The sequence below is a fragment of the Dendrobates tinctorius genome, unplaced genomic scaffold, assembly GCF_039654945.1.
Source record: "Dendrobates tinctorius isolate UK_male_01 unplaced genomic scaffold, ASM3965494v1 ptg000296l, whole genome shotgun sequence".
NCBI lineage: Eukaryota > Metazoa > Chordata > Amphibia > Anura > Dendrobatidae > Dendrobates > Dendrobates tinctorius.
The window spans coordinates 4,421,498-4,438,118 of record NW_027361963.1 but is presented as its reverse complement, the minus strand read 5'-3'; the positions used below and the strand labels follow the sequence as shown (position 1 = coordinate 4,438,118).

The window sequence follows — 16,621 nt, the reverse complement described above, 5'->3', positions numbered from 1 at the left end:
AGGTGAGTATAATAATATATTATCTACAGCAGGGGTCCCCAACCGCCGGTCCGCGGCCCAGCACCGGGCCGCTGCAGTGCCCTTGCCGGTCCGCGGACACAAGGGGAGCCAGGGGCGGTCAGTGGCATAGCGGGGGCTGGGGCGGCGCGCAGCAGCTCTTAGCGGCGGGCAGGGAGCGATCAAGCAGCTCCGCTGCCTGCAAGAGGGAATAGCAGGAGGGGAGCTGCAAGGACCCGTCCAGCTTCCTGCCCGCCGCCCGCGCTTCCTGTCTCTGACTGACACAGAGAGGAGCGCGGCCGCTGCTGTGTCAGTGCGAGGAAGCGCGGGCGGCGGACAGGTGAGAGGAGAGAGGTGGTGTCTGTGTGTATATGTATGTCTGTCTGTGTGTATATAATGTGTGTACATGTATGTCTGTGTGTGTGTTGGTCTGTGTTTGTGTAGCCTGGCCCTGGAGGAGATGGGGACATGAGGAGAAGGCCATGAGGGGAGTGATGGGGTGAAGGCAATGATGGGGAGAAGGGAGTGATGGGGTGAAGGCAATGATGGGGAGAAGGGAGTGATGGGGTGAAGGCAATGATGGGGAGAGGGGAGTGATGGGGTGAAGGCAATGATGGAGAGACGGCAGTGATGGGGTGAAGGCAATGATGGGGAGACAGCAGTGATGGGGTGAAGGCAATGATGGGGAGAAGGGAGTGATGGGGAGAGAGGAGTGATGGGGTGAAGGCAATGATGGGGAGAAGGCAATGATGGGGAGACGGCAGTGATGGGGTGAAGGCAATGATGGGGTGAAGGCAATGATGGGGTGAAGGCAATGATGGGGTGAAGGCAATGATGGGGTGAAGGCAATGATGGGGTGAAGGCAATGATGGGGAGATGGCAGTGATGGGGTGAAGGCAATGATGGGGAGATGGCAGTGATGGGGTGAAGGCAATGATGGAGAGACAGCAGTGATGGGGAGAAGGGAGTGATGGGGTGAAGGCAATGATGGGGAGAAGGGGGTGATGGAGCACTTATTCAAAACCTATGGTGAGTTGAGTCACATTATAAATGTTATTTAATTATAAGTATGCACTGCTACACTACAACCGTGTCCATAGCCCCGCCCCCTTATGACCAAAGCCCCGCCCCTGCCACACCTCCATCCCCGCCCTGCCGGGCCATGGAAGAATGGTCTTGCTTGAAACCGGTCCCCGGTGCAAAAAAGGTTGGGGACCACTGATCTACAGCATTCTAGAATGTAAGATAAGCCCTGAAAGGTGGCGGCTGCATCTTATAGCGGCCAAACTGCTGACAGGTTCCCTTTAAAGTGACAGGTATTATCTCCTTTAAGGACAAAAACAGCACAAATAATCATGTGATCTTGTGTAATTTGGGTTATCCATCCAGGACCTTTGTATTTTTTTCTTAAGGGGCTAAGAATTCACAGAGAAGTAGTGAACTACCTGCCTGTTCTGCCCGGTGCCGATTTGTGGTCACAGACGCTCCTGCCGGTCATTCTGCTTCACCTGACCTCACTGCTGAGAGAGGGGAGGGTAATGCTTCTCATGATCTCTGCAGATATGCAGGACAAGAAGTCAGCAACTCTCTAATTCCTCCCAGTAACCAAAAGCTCAATATTGTTACAGATCTTTTATCTGAGGCCGGGGTCACACATGCGAGAAACTCAGACGAGTCTCACATCCTAATACCCGGCACTCAGGAGCGGAGCGTGCGGCTGCGCAGAAAGACACGGGGACCGCGCGCAGAAAGACACGGGGACCGCGCGCAGAAAGACACGGGGACCGCGCGCAGAAAGACACGGGGGCCGCGCGCAGAAAGACACGGGGGCCGCGCGCAGAAAGACACGGGGGCCGCGCGCAGAAAGACACGGGGGCCGCGCGCAGAAAGACACGGGGGCCGCGCACAGAAAGACACGGGGGCCGCGCACAGAAAGACACGGGGGCCGCGCACAGAAAGACACGGGGGCCGCGCACAGAAAGACACGGGGGCCGCGCACAGAAAGACACGGGGGCCGCGCACAGAAAGACACGGGGGCCGCGCACAGAAAGACACGGGGGCCGCGCACAGAAAGACACGGGGACCGCGCACAGAAAGACACGGGGACCGCGCACAGAAAGACACGGGGACCGCGCACAGAAAGACACGGGGACCGCGCACAGAAAGACACGGGGACCGCGCACAGAAAGACACGGGGCCGCGCGCTCCGCTCCTGAGTGCGGGGTGTTAAGATGTGAGACTCGTCCGAGTTTCTCCCCTGTGTGACCCCGGCCTCATAGAGCGGAGCTGTGATGGATTGTGCGGCTTATTACCATGTTTGCATTAATACTTTAATTCATTACTTGTAAATAAGTTTATTTTTTCTCTTTATAATTATTGTTTATGAAACAGCGATCAGCAGCGCTAAATGGGTGTGGTCAGGCTCGGACTGGCCCGTAGGGTAACAGGGGAATCCCCCGGTGGGCCCCGCTGCAGATCTGGTGTCCCATCCCCACTCTATGGACAGGACTTGGCAGAACGCCGCATCTCCTCATCATTCACCAAACTCTACAGCTCATTATTAAATGGAGACAGAGGGAAATTTGTGAGCGAGGGGAATGTAACAGCTGTATGCAGGAGAAAAGTGAAAGCCCCCAAAGTCACTGCTACTGGTGGGCCCATGGCACCGAACTGCGACACTGGTCAGGGGCGTGGCCTAAAGTCTGCCGCTGCGCACCCCGCAACCCCTGTCCCTCTTTCCCTTTTTGAAACGTTGGGAGGTATGCAAAATCCTACACCTCCAGCGGGGGACGGTCACCGTGGTAACTACACCTCCAGCGGAGGACGGTCACCGTGGTAACTACACCGCCAGGGGGGGACGGTCACCGTGGTAACTACACCTCCAGCGGGGGGACGGTCACCGTGGTAACTACACCTCCAGGGGGGGACGGTCACCGTGGTAACTACACCTCCAGGGGGGGACGGTCACCGTGGTAACTACACCTCCAGCGGGGGACGGTCACCGTGGTAACTACACCTCCAGGGGGGGACGGTCACCGTGGTAACTACACCTCCAGCGGGGGACGGTCACCGTGGTAACTCCACCTCCAGCGGGGGCCGTGAGGTGAGGAGGAGACGCTGCACATCCCCCATACAATGCTGCCCGTCCCCAACACTGAGGAGCCGCAGTCACATGGAGCAGGAGCCTCCACAGGAACAGCTCTGATCTCCCCCCACACTCTCCTCTCACAGATTCACCACAAACCCTCCTGTCATCTCACCGGAATGGCGGGAACCGGAAATCTGCTGCTGGCTGACCCCAGAGAACACGAGCTGCGCACACCCGGGACGGAGCGGCTGCACTGAGCGCGGGAGGACCTGTGGTGACGTCACCGTCATGTGACCAGGGGGCGGGGCTCAGGAGAGAAGTGTGAAGGAGCTGTGGTGACGTCACCGTCATGTGATCAGGGGGCGGGGTTCAGGAGAGAAAAAGTGAAGGACCTGTGGTGACGTCATGCCCATGTGACCCGATCACGTGCGGTGAAGGGGCGGGGCCTGTGTCTCCTCTGCTGCAGTCCGCGCTGGGCTCCGCTTCTCCCTCAGTGGCGGCCGCTCCGCAGTTCCTCCTGTAGCTGCACATAGACTCTGCAGGGGGCGCTGCTTGTGGGTCTATGTGGGGGCGCTGTGTTTTGCGTGGGGCTGCTGTTACATGGCGCTGCCCCGGGAGTGTGCGGGGTTCCCTGTGGGCGCTGTATAGTGAGGGCTTCCGCTCTGTCCCTCCTCGGCGCTGACTGCTGTGTGTAGAGAGGGCTGCAGGATCCCCCCGGCCACCAGGAGGCGCCACATTCCCGGCTCTCTCTCACACTGCGCGGCTCCTCCTTGTCTCCATAAGGCCGGGGTCACATTGCGTCCCCCATACAGGTCTGTGCACAGCGAGCGCCTCCGCTCACTAGACCCGGCGCCCCCTCAGACGCGGCAGACCGCCTGTCATGGAGGAAGGCGTGTGAGGGGTCGGGCTCCGGCCTCGGCACAGGAGGAATCCCCGGCCTCGCCTTCTGTGCTCTCCCCTTCAGTGCCGGCCGCAGAGGAGGCTGCTCAGCAGAGGCGTCGCTCCCGGCGTCTTGCTCAGGCGAGTGCGGGCAGGTTGGCTGCTGCTGCCACCTCTGCTCCAGCTTTAGCAATCCGCACTAGCAGCAGCTCCAGAGGATAAGTCCGTTTTGCAGCCTACTGAGCATGCCCGTGGGGCGACCTCTCATTGGAGGTCGGAGGTCACATGCTCAGGTCCTCAAGCAGCTCGGATTGGACCATCAGGAAGGTCCCGGAAGGACGCTGCTATAAAAGGTTCACATGGCGGCTCGGCCCTGCGCTAATATAGACGCTGATGGCTAGTTGTGTGTGTGATGACGGATGTATGAGACTGGAGACTGACTCATTATGACTCCCCTAGCCTCGGCTGTGTGTGAGGGAGACAGTCAGCGCCAGTAGTGGCATAATCTATGTGTTAGATTGCTGCAGCTGCACAGCAGGAATCCAGAGCCATACATCCGTTTCCCATTCCTTTCCGACCGCTCAGGGACCTGCACAGCAATCTCAGCGATCCAGGCGCCCTGCTCAGACCAGCTCTCTGGGTCTGGATGTTGCTGCCACCTCTGGACCAGCAATGGTAGCACAACCTGCTTTGCAGGAAACCACTCCAGAGGCTAAGTCCTCTCGCCGTGCTACAGGGCATGCCCACGAGACGATCTCCCAGTGGAGTTATAGTCAGCGCCAGTCAGTGGCAAGCCATACGCCACAGTGCATACCGCACCGCTACACTAGCGTCCTATAGTGTGATGCCTCACGGCACTCGTACAGCAGCAGTAGTTGCCACCGCGCTGCAGTTAGCAGCACTTGCTGGCGTCCGCAGTAGCGACGTCACACGCACTGTAGGTCAAGACGGACACCGACCTCTGCCTTGGGCCGTGTGCTGTGACCATATACCGTGTGTGCACGCCAGCTGGGACCTGTGAAGCTAACAGGCTCGGTGTTTATGCTTTACTGATACTAAAGCGCCTCTGTGAGTTTAACAGAGTCCGCTCTGCGCACCTCAGGTGACGTCTAAGGCCTGTTTCACACTTCCGTTTTTTCAAATCCGTCAAAATCCGTTGGTTTCCGTAAAAAAACGGATCCGCCATTTTTTTGCAGGATCCGTTTTTTTGTCCCATAGACTTCCATTAGTGGTTACCGCGGATCCGTCAAAAAAACGGATCCGTTTTTTTAAAAACGGATCCGTTTGCATCAGTTTCCGTCAAAAAAACGGAAACGGATCCGTTTGGCGGACACAAAAACGGAAGTGTGAAACAGGCCTAACCTGAGCACAGTATACCGCCATATAGCGAGTCTGCCATTACTCAGCAGCGGTTGTTGCACCTACTGCACGGTGGACCCCGGGCGGTGAACGCACTTCCTATTATTTATATTTAGTGCGTTCCGCCGTCCCTAACATTATACTAGCCCCAGGGTCTGGCTAGTAATGGCGGACCTGCAGCAGCTGCGGCGGTACATTCGGCAGCTGGAGAGCAGGTTGGCGGCTATCGAGAGCTCCACCTCAGCTGCGAATGCTACGGTAGCCGCTGCTCAGGCAGTCACAGAGGCTGTCTCACGCGTGCTAACACTCACGCCTATGCCGACAATATCTCGCATCCCACTCCCGACAAGTTTCATCCCATGTCTTTATTTTGGGTTTGAGCACTTCTTATCTGCTGGGGGCATTTTCATATCCAGGACTTATGTACCTTGTAACGGCATACTGGCTGTAACACTCAGTTAGACCTATCAGCTATTTTGCATTCATCATTGTTTTAGGCGGTAGGTGCAGTGTATGGCCTTTCTATTGTATTCTCTATTGATGGATTGTATTATCATACCAGGTGTATTGTAAGCATATTTGTAATATACAGAATTATAAAGGGTTAGTGCAGAGGCTATTACCCCTTTTGGGTATGTAAAATGAACGCAATTGTGCGGTTTTAACTGTTTTTATATTTGCACTGCATGTTGTCTGTTTTTGATGTTTAATAAAAGGTTTATATTCTTGTATTTCACTATATTTTGTTGGTGATCCCTCCTATTTACATGCCTCTTTTCTGGTCTATGAAGTTTTCGGGTGACAGCGCCACCTGTAGGGGATTCGTGAGTCAGTGCTCTATCCAGCTTGAGTTACTGGCTGCACGGTTCCCTACAGAGCGGGCTAAGGTGAGGTTTATTGTTTCTCTTTTATCTGGCAGGGCTTTAGAGTGGGCTACGCCATTGTGGGAGCGTGATGATCCCGTGGTTTGGGGCGCTGCTCAGTTCCTCGCGGCTCTGAAGCAGGTATTTTTGGGAACACGGATCACGCACAACACCTCTCTCCAATTATTGGCCCTAACACAGGGGTCTCTCTCGGTCAGCCATTGTGCCATCCGATTCTGGACATTGGCTTCCGAACTAGAGTGGCCTGATAAAGCACTCATCCCTGTGTTTTGGAGAGGGTTAGCAAAGCATGTCAAAGATGCTCTAGCAACCAGAGAGGTCCCCACAAATCTGGAGGAAGTGATTGCCATCTCCACCCGCATTGAACTCCGGTTTACGGAGCACGGGCTGGAATGTGCACAATCCAGACGAAGGGTTAACTTGGCTCCCACCTTCACCGAGCTGTTAAGATCTCCCGCTCAGGAGCATACATCCTCCGAACCTATGGAGGTGTCTCGCGCCGACCCCAAGCCACGTCCGGTGTGAAGCTCCGCACGTTGTTACCAGTGCCAGCAGTTTGGTCACTCGGCTACCATGTGTCCTCTTCGGTCAGAAAAACGATCACGTCCAATGGCCGTAGGTGGTGCTCAGACAAATATGAAACCCTTTTCTCCAAAACCGGTATTTCGAGGGACCGTAGATAGCGGGGCCTCCATCTGGGAGGTAGAGGTTACTTTGGATTCCGGGGCTGAGGGGAACTTTATGTCCTCAACCTTCGCCCAGAAACATGCTGTTCCACTGGTGTTACTGCCCCAACCTCTGACCATCAGGGTGGTTAATGGTGCACCTTTACCATCTCAGGTGACCCACCATACAGTCCCACTCGGGCTCTCAATCTCACCCTCGCATCGTGAGATTCTGTCCCTGTTCATTATGCCAGATGGCATTGACCAGGTGCTTCTCGGAGTTCCCTGGCTCCGTTGTTACTCCCCTCATATTGGGCTTCGGGGAATATACTGGGTTGGAGCAAGGACTGTGAGGGAAGGTGCCTGAGGGGCAGTGTTCAGGTAGCTTCCACTGAAGTGCCTGCAGATCTCTCCACGCTTCCTAAATCTTACTACCAGTACTCGGACATCTTCTCTAAAAAATCAGCGGAGACGCTCCCGCCGCACCGTCCTTACGATTGCCCGATAGATCTGCCAGGCACGAAACCTCCTAGAGGCTGTGTGTATCCGCTATCACTCCCTGAGACACAGGCTATGTCTCAATATATCTGGGAGAACCTGGCTAGAGGTTTTATCAGAAAGTCGGTGTCACCGGCTGGTGCAGGGTTCTTCTTTGTGCAGAAGAAGAGCGGAGAGTTATGTCCCTGCATTGACTACAGAAGTCTCAATGCCATAACAGTTAAAAGCAAATATCCTCTCCCGTTGATCTCTGAGCTATTTGACAGGTTGTGAGGGGCCCGGATCTTTACGAAATTAGATATACAGGGGCGTACAACCTGATCCGCATTCGCGAAGGAGACGAGAAGAAGACAGCCTTTAATACCAGGCATGGTCACTATGAATATCTGGTTATGCCCTTCGGCCTTTGTAATGCGCCTGCTGTCTTCCAGGATTTTGTCAACGACGTCTTCCGTGATATGCTCTCCACCTCGGTGGTGGTCTATCTTGATGACATCCTCATCTTCTCGCCAGATTTTACCTCCCACCGGAGAGACGTCTGCAGGGTCTTCGACCGTCTGTGGGCGAACTCTCTTTTCGCCAAGCTGGAGAAGTGCCAGTTTGAGTATGAGTCCTTGCCGTTCCTGGGCTACATCATCTCGGCCCAGGGGTTGGCTATGGATCCGGCCAAACTGCAAGCAGTAATGGACTTTCAGGGACCACACTCAAAGCGGTGCATCGCTTCCAAGGGTTCGTCAACTATTACCGCCTTTTCATACCTCACTTCTCCACACTGGTAGCTCCTTTGGTTGCTCTCAAAAGAAAGGAGCTAATCCTAATGCTTGGTCCGAACAGGTCTCCAAGGCCTTCTCGTCTCTAAAATCCCATTTTGCTGGCGCTCCCATCATACACCGTCCCGATGTGGATAAACTTTATCCTGGAGGTAGATGCCTCTTCCGTCGGTGCAGGAGCAGTCCTTTTCCAGAAGGATGCTCAAGGTCAGAAGCATCCCTGCTTCTTCTCTAAGACCTCACCAGCGGAGAAGAATTACTCCATCGGGGACAGGGAGCTGCTAGCAATTAAGTTGGCCTTTTCCGAGTGGAGACATCTCCTGGAGGGGGCTCGGTTTCCCTTCCAGGTGTATACAGACCATAAAAATCTGGTCTATTTACAAACGGCCCAGCGCTTGAACTCTCGTCAAGCTAGGTGGTCGCTCTTCTCCCGCTTCACCTTGCACTATCTTTCTGGAGAAAAAAACATCCGTGCGGATGCTCTCTCGCGCTCGGTGGTCTGAGGGGAGGCTGAGCCACGGCTAATTCTCCCTTTGGAGAGCTTTACGACTGTGGATCCAGTTGCTCTTGAGTCAGTGCCACCGGGCAAGACCTTTGTGCCTCCTCAGCTATGGCCGGAGGTTCTCGCCTGGGCACACGCATCCAGGGTGGGTGGTCACATTGGCAATAAGCGGACCACAGAACTGGCAAGGTCGTATTGGTGGCCGCACATGGCTCGAGACACTAAGGAATACATACAAGCATGCGTCTCGTGTGCACGGAACAGGTCCTCTAGACAGGCCGGCTGGGTTATTGTATCCTCTGCCGGTGGCGGATAGACCTTGGGAGATGGTTGGCATGGATTTCGTGGTTGGCCTGCCCAAGTCTGGTGGCAGTACGGTCATCTGGGTGGTCACCGACCATTTTTCTAAAATGGTGTATCTGGTGCCACTCGCACGGTTGCCTTCCGCTCATGGTCTTGCCACACTGTTCATAAAACGTATTCCATCTGCATGGCATGCCGGACAAAATAGTTAGTGATTTAGGTCCCCAGTTAGCCTCCCAGTTTTAGAGGGAGCTCTGCACCCTACTCAGCATTGAGCTAAACCTGTCCTCCACTTACCATCCCGAGACGAACGGCTTGGTTGAGAGAGCCAACCAAACCTTGGTCACGTACCTGCGGCATTTCGTCTCTGCCAGGCAGGATGACTGTATAATACACTATAGGAACAGAAAAGCGCAATAGGGTCTTATCCAGGTTAATATTGAAATAATAAAAGAAATAAACTCACCTATTATAGGAGAGATCGGGCATATATGATCAGTGTCAGCTGCTGCACGTCCAATGGTCAGACAAGTAACCGCTGCTATATCAATTCTTACGGAATTAATATTTGGACTTTCTGTGCGCTGCTCGACAAAATACACGATTCCAATTAGGATTGAAGATTAATCATTTATTCCCAACGCGTTTCGAAGTGAACACTTCTTCCTCAAGGTATGACAAATATGTGCAGATGGCGTTATCTCAGGACTATATACACTCAAACTTTTTAAAAAAATTTGGCGCCAATAGTCATATGTTCTTTTTCTAGGAATTTAAGAAGACTCAGTCCTGATCGTGGCCTTTGAGCGTAGCAAGGCTCAGAGGGGGGGTAATGTTAGGCGTCGGATTCCTGCAGCTGCACAGCAGGAATCCAGAGCCATGCATCCAGCGGTCTCCCATTCCTTTCCAACCGTTCAGTGACCTGCACAGCAATCTCAGCGATCCAGGCACCCTGCTCTGACCAGCTCTCTGGGTCTGGATGTTGCTGCCACCTCTGGACTAGCAATGGTAGCGCAACCTGCTTTGCAGGAAACCATTCCAGAGGCTAAGTCCTCTCGCCGTGCTCCTGGACATGCCCACGAGACGATCTCCCAGTGGAAATCGGGGGTCACGTGCTCGGGTCCTTGTCCTGATCTGATTGGCCCATGTCAGAGGTCTGGAAGGTCCCGGAGGGCATGGCTATAAAAGGCCTGCATGGCTGCTAAGCCAAGCGCTAGTATAGACTATACTTGCTATGTGTGAATGATGACGGATGTATGATTCTGGTGACTGACTCATTCCCTCTGATATTACGCATGTGGATAGAGAATTAGAGATATAGTCAGCACCAGTCAGTGGTAAGCCATACGCCACAGTGCATACCGCACCGCTACACTAGCGTCTTATAGTGTGATGCCTCACGGCACTGTCGTACAGTGGCAGTAGTTACCGCCGCGCTGCAGTTAGCAGCACTTACTGGCGTCCGCGGTAGCAACGCCGCATGCACGGTAGGTCAAGACGGTCACGGACCTCTGCCTTGGGCTGTGTCCTGTGACCATATACCGTGTGTGCATGCCAGCTGAGACCTGTGAAGCTAACAGGCTCGGCGTTTATGCTTTATTTATACTAAAGCGCCTCTGTGAGTTTAAAAGAGTCCGCTCTGCGCACCTTGGGTGACGTTTAACCCGAGCACAGTATACCGCCATATAGTGAGTCTGCCATTACTCAGCAGCGGTTGTTACACCTACTGCACGGTGGACCCCGGGTGGCGAACGCACTTGCTATTATTTATAGTGCGTTCCGCCGTCCCTAACACTGTACCACAGAGCATCCCGCTCTCCACACAAGCGTTAGCGTCGGTCAGCACAAGGCACCTCTGGATCGCACGTGCAGCAGGGTTCCTCACAGCGGTGCTGTGCGGAAGTCAAGCGCTTCCCTCCCTGCTCTGGGTGGTTAGTGGCATCCGCTGAACTGGTGCAGTGCGCATGTGGTGTGACTATATTATTTAGTTCAGGTATTGCAGTGGCGGTATCGAACGCTAGTGGGACCAGAGGTTCTCTAACCCTGCGTCCTTGGGGCCAAGTCCTGTGTCTCTTAACTAGTGTTCACCTTGCCGAGTCCTGTGAGGTTACCAGGCTCCGGCACTTGTGTTCTGCGGCTCTGTGCAGTAACAGTTCGCTCCTGTACACACTGGGTTAGCGGTTACCCCGCCGGTGTTCAGTCAGTGTCCGCCATTACCGAGCAACAGTTACCATCTCTGCATGGTGGATTCCGGGTTGTGAACGCACCTTATTATATTTTATTTTGTGCGTTCTGCCAACCCCCTAACAGTATATTAGCGCCAGAGTCTGGCTCTAGTGGTAGAAGAACAGCGACTCCATGAGTACATCAGCTGGAGGGCAGGTTGGCGGCTCTTGAGTGTTCAGCCTCAGCTGTTGATGTTACCGCAGTCGCGCTCCATGCAGCCACAGAGGCTGTCTCCCATGTAACCACTGCCATCCCTGCTCCCACTTTGTCCCACCTCCCACTGCCCGAGAAGTTTTCGGGCGATAATGCCTCATGTAGGGGTTTCGTGAGTCAGTGCGCTATACAGCTAGAGCTGCTGGCTGCATGATTCCCCTCCAAGCGGGCTAAAGTGAGATTTGTCATCTTCTTGTCAGGCAGGGCTTTGGAGTAGGCCACACTGCCTTTGGAGCGTGGTGATCATGTGGTGCAGAGTGCTTGGCCACTCTGAAGCAGGTCTTCTTGGGACTGCGAGTCACCCATGACACCGCGCTCCAGCTGCTGGCTATGTCACAGGGTTTGTCCATGGTCATCCACTTCGCTATCCAGTTCCTGAAGCTGGCCTCTGAGCTGTAGTGGCCAGATAAGGTCCTCACTCTGGCTTCCTGGAGAGTCTTGGTTGACCATATGAAGGACGCCCTGGCCACCAGGGAGGTTTCTGCCACACTGGAGGAGCTTATCACCATCTCCACCCGTATAGACCTTCGCTTCTCCGAGCGAAGGTTGGAGTGGTCCCAGTGTAGGCAGAGGTTTAGGTTAGCACCCGGTTTCGCTAAATCTCTGGAATCTCACGATCAGGCGTCCGAGCCGCGAAGGGCTCTTTGTGCGGGATCCAGGCCCCGATCCGCTCAAGCACCTGTGGTATGTCATGTTTGCCGGCAGTCTGGTCACCTTGCCAACCGGTGCCCACAACGGTCAGGAAAATGCTCCCCTCTAGTGGTCATAGGAGGGGACTCACTAGAATCAGCGGCGTTTTCTTCTAAGCTGACCTTTAAAGGAACGCTTGAGGATGGTTCATCCACTCTGGCGGTGGAAGTTTGCGTGGACTCCGGAACGGAAGACAATTTCATGTCTTCTGCCTTCGCTCAATGGCACGCAATACCTCTGGTTATGATGGCCAAGCTAGTCACCATCAGGGTGGTGAAGGTGCAACTCTAGCCTCACAAATTACCCACCAGACTGTCTCATTGATACTCTCAATGTCCCCGTCTCATCAGGAGACAATATCCCTCCTCATCATGTCGATCAGGTCCTTTTAGGGGTTTCTTGGTTACAGTTCCACTCTCCCCATATAGAGTGGGCCTCGGGGGGGATTCTCAGTTGGGGTAAAGCCTATGAGCCTAGATGTCTGAGGGAGTGCGTTCAGGTTGATTACACTGAAGACCCCGCAGATCTTTCCTCTCTCCCCACACACTATCAACAGTATGCAGATGTGTTCTTCAAGAGGGCGTCGGAGACTCTTCCGCCCCATCGCCCCTACGACTGTCCTAGTGACCTCTTACTTGGTGCTGAGCCTCCTCGAGGTCAAGTCTATACCCTATCCCGGAGACAGAGGCCATGTCTCAGTTTATCAGGGAGAATCTGGGAAGGGGATTCATTAGGAAGTCGGTGTCAGCAGCAGGGGCGGGAGTCTTCTTCGTCCAGAAGAAGAATGGAGAACTACATCCCTGCATCGATTACAGGGTCTTAACGCTATCACTGTTAAGAATAAGTACTCTCTGCCCCTGATATTGGAGCTGATTGATAGGCTACGGGGAGCGAGAGTGTTTACCAAACTCGATCTGCGGGGGGCTTACAAACTGATTCGCATCCGTGAGAGGGACGAATGGAAGACTGCATTTAACACCAGGGATGGGCACTATGAATACCTGGTGATGCCCTTCGGGCTCTGTAATGCCCCGGCTGTCTTCCAAGACTTTGTGAATGATATCTTCCGGGATATGCTTACCACTACAGTAGTAGTCTATCTGGATGATATACTCATCTATTCTTCAGATATTGACTCCCACCGGAGAGATGTTTGCAAAGTTTTTTATCTCCTGCAGGCAAACTCCCTCTATGCAAAGTTAGAGAAGTGTGTGTTTGAGCAGGAGTCCTTGCCTTTCCTTGGCTATATCATCTCCGCCCAGGGATTGGCCTTGGATCCTGCCAAACTACAGGCGGTGATGGATTGCACCCAGTCTCTTAAAGTGGTGCAGCGCTTCATGGGGTTCATAAATTACATCGACAATTTATCCCCCACTTCTCGACTTTGGTAGCTCCCTTGGTGGCCCTCACCAAGAAGGGAGCGAATCCAAGTTATGGTCAGAACCTGTCTTTAAGGCCTTCTCCTCCATTAAGTCCCATTTCGCTAGTGCTCCCATTCTATATCGCCCCCGATGTAGATAAACCCTTCATTCTTGAGGTGGATGCCTCTTCCATCGGTGTTGGAGCGGTCCTGTTCCAGAAGGACACGCAAGGTCGGAAGCACCCATTCTTCTTTTCAGTCGCCACAACAGCACCATGAGGGGATCCGCCCTTCAGTGACAGGAAACCTACAGACACAAAAAGGGCGGCCCTGTCCCTCGCCTCAGTTTGGTTTCCTGTCCCTGACAGGGAAGCCTCTTCAGACATACCTGCATAAGATCGAAGACCTGGCTGGTCAACTCAGGCAGTGGGAGGGCCCCTGCCTAGGCCTGTCCAGTGTCCTGGAGGCACCCACGGCAGGGGGACTGCTGGTGAGGCGGCAGCAGGATAAAGCACCCTCCAGGGGGATGACTTTAAGGGGCCCGTCGCTGCGCGTACCGGTAAGTATACGCGAGGTGGTGTTTTCTTCCTCGGGTCTGTGCACTCAGGGCAATGCATAACCCTTCGGTCACTCTAAGGGGGGCAATGTCGCTTCTGGGCTCACTCACTTCATGTATACCCGTGGTTCTCTGGGCCCAATACCACACCAGAACCCTCCAGTGGGACGTGTTGCACAATACTTGTCGGCTAGAAGGTCACATAGAGAGAAAATTTACATTATCCTACGAGTCAGTACAATCACTATGTTGGTGGACACACATACCAAACCTAGGAAAAAATACCGTGTGCACAACTGGTGGTGCCGAGGTAGGTTCCCAAACCATATATAGTATAATGAAATCCTGGCACTCAACTTAAATGCTTAAATGGAATAGTTTATTTATAGTACCAAACAAAACGTTTCGGTCAGTGCAGACCTTCATCAGTTACTACAAGGTGAAGAAAAAAATAGAACAAATGAACAAACGAACAAACAAAGTGCAACCATAAATAAAGTATATACAAAAATACATTAATAAATAGATTCTGGTCATACTAATATAAATGGAACATCCAACTCAGTTAGGACCAAAAATATATTCAGTGGTGAGATTAGAAGGAATAGCTGAAGATTAGAACATACCGTGCTCACAGATTGTCTGTACTTAGATTGGAGGGCGCTTTTTGTATGTCCCTGTAAAGCCTTAAGGAAGTTGAGTGATAGTGTTAAATGAATCTCTATTCAGTAGTATGGCAAATATAATATAGACAGCCGTTAGCTGGCGGTAAGGTGTTAAGTGCTGCCAGTAGTAAAAATGTCATAGTGTAGTAGTAAATGAAGTTTTACCTTATCTGTCTGGCAGGGAAAGCGCAAGCCTGGTCCTCCTGGACGCTGTGTTCCACAGCTTGTCAGAGAGGACAGCCTTGTGCTGAGATAAGAGAAGAAGAGGCGGGACAAAGCCCTTGACAGGCACGGAGGTTGGGCCAATGGGCGAGAGCTAGGTGGTGACATCAGAGGAAGAGAATGGCCATGTGCGTCACCTCTGAAGAATGCATATCACTGCAGTGTGAGGGCAATAAAATGAGACAGAGGGGATATGTGTGTGGTATTTCTTAGCGGTCTGGTAAGAGTTTAACCTTATGGTGGATGAATTGTATGGACTGTATGCATATAGGAGTAAAATAACAAAGTAAGACAAATAATTAGATGATAAGAAAATAGGAAAATAAGAAAAAAGGGAAATACATCTGATTAGGATACACGAGATGGACATGAATCACAGATTGTAGTAGTGGGATTTTCCAGGAAGACACACAAGTAAGATGGGTGCAGTCCGAAAAGAGCCATAGGTGCGGATCATATCAATATAAGTGACTCTAGGGAAAAAGAAACAATAATTAGTCATCATACATAAAAATTCAATCATCATCATTATCCTGTGAAAAAGGGGGCTGCAGACTTATTCTTATACAAAGGATAAAAGGTCATAATCACGATTTAAACCTTTTGGTTCAAGTGTCTCCAGGGTGTGAATCCAAAACGCCTCACGGCGCTTGAGAATAGTGATTCTGTTACCACCTCGTCTAGGTTGCGGGACATGTTCGATGACCTGAAATTGTAACTGGGAAATATTATGGCCAAAGGTGATAAAATGAGCAGGGATAGGAAGCAAGAGATTTTTACACCGTAAGGTGGATTTATGTTTGGATATCCTATCATGAATGGCCTGAGTAGTTTCACCAACATATAGTCGTCCACATGGCCACTTAATGAGATATATGACAAATGAAGTGTTACACGTGAAGAATCCACTTATTGGAAAGCTTTTGCCAGTGGGAGGGTGGTGAAATTTGTTGCCTTTTAGTACATTACTACACTGCATACAGTGGAGATAGGGAAAAGTTCCATTCTTAGGTTTTTGTAGAAAGCGTTGGGGCTTGTAGATGGTAGTACCTATATCTGCTTTTTCTTCACCTTGTAGTAACTGATGAAGGTCTGCACTGACCGAAACTTTTTGTTTGGTACTACAAATAAACTGTTCCATTTAAGCATTTAAGTTGAGTGCCAGGTTTTCATTATACTATATATGGTTTGGGAACCTACCTCAGCACCACCACAGTTGTGCACACGGTGTTTTTTCCTAGACGTATCTCCCTTACATGTCTGCACACTGTCTGGTCATGACCTCCTCCTCTACTTTCTCGTACAACATTGATGAGACCTCAAATATTTTGGCTCAATCAAAATTCTCCAGTGAATTCCTAAAGGTACCACCCCTCTTTTCTCAGCGTTCTAAGGGATTTGGGTACCATCCCGTCAGATACAATTCTGGTATCACTAGATGTGAAAGACCTTTACACATCGATTCCACACGTTGAAGGCATTAACTCAGTCCATCGTTTACTCACTAATTCCAACATGGATCCTGACCAAATTAATCTTTGTATTGAATTGCTAACACTTGTCCTTACCACTAATCACTTTTTATTTCAGAACACCTTTTACCTACAGTCCGTGGTACCACGATGGGCTCTAACGTAGCACCCCCGTATGCAAATTGCTATATGGCAGACTTCGAGAAAAGTACCATCTATAAAAACGACCTATTCATCTCTCATGTCCTTCTGTGGAGACGTTATATTGATGA

General features: G+C 52.0%; 1 protein-coding gene and 1 pseudogene across 1 annotated transcript in view; both read right to left on the bottom strand.

Moving 5' to 3' along the window:
* LOC141073076 (uncharacterized) overlaps positions 1–3,383 on the bottom strand; it is a 56,772-nt pseudogene extending 53,389 nt beyond the window's left edge.
* The window catches only part of LOC141073069 (uncharacterized), a 704,210-nt gene that overhangs the window by 347,028 nt on the left and 340,561 nt on the right, over positions 1–16,621 (bottom strand). The gene's annotated exons all lie outside the window — the stretch shown is intronic.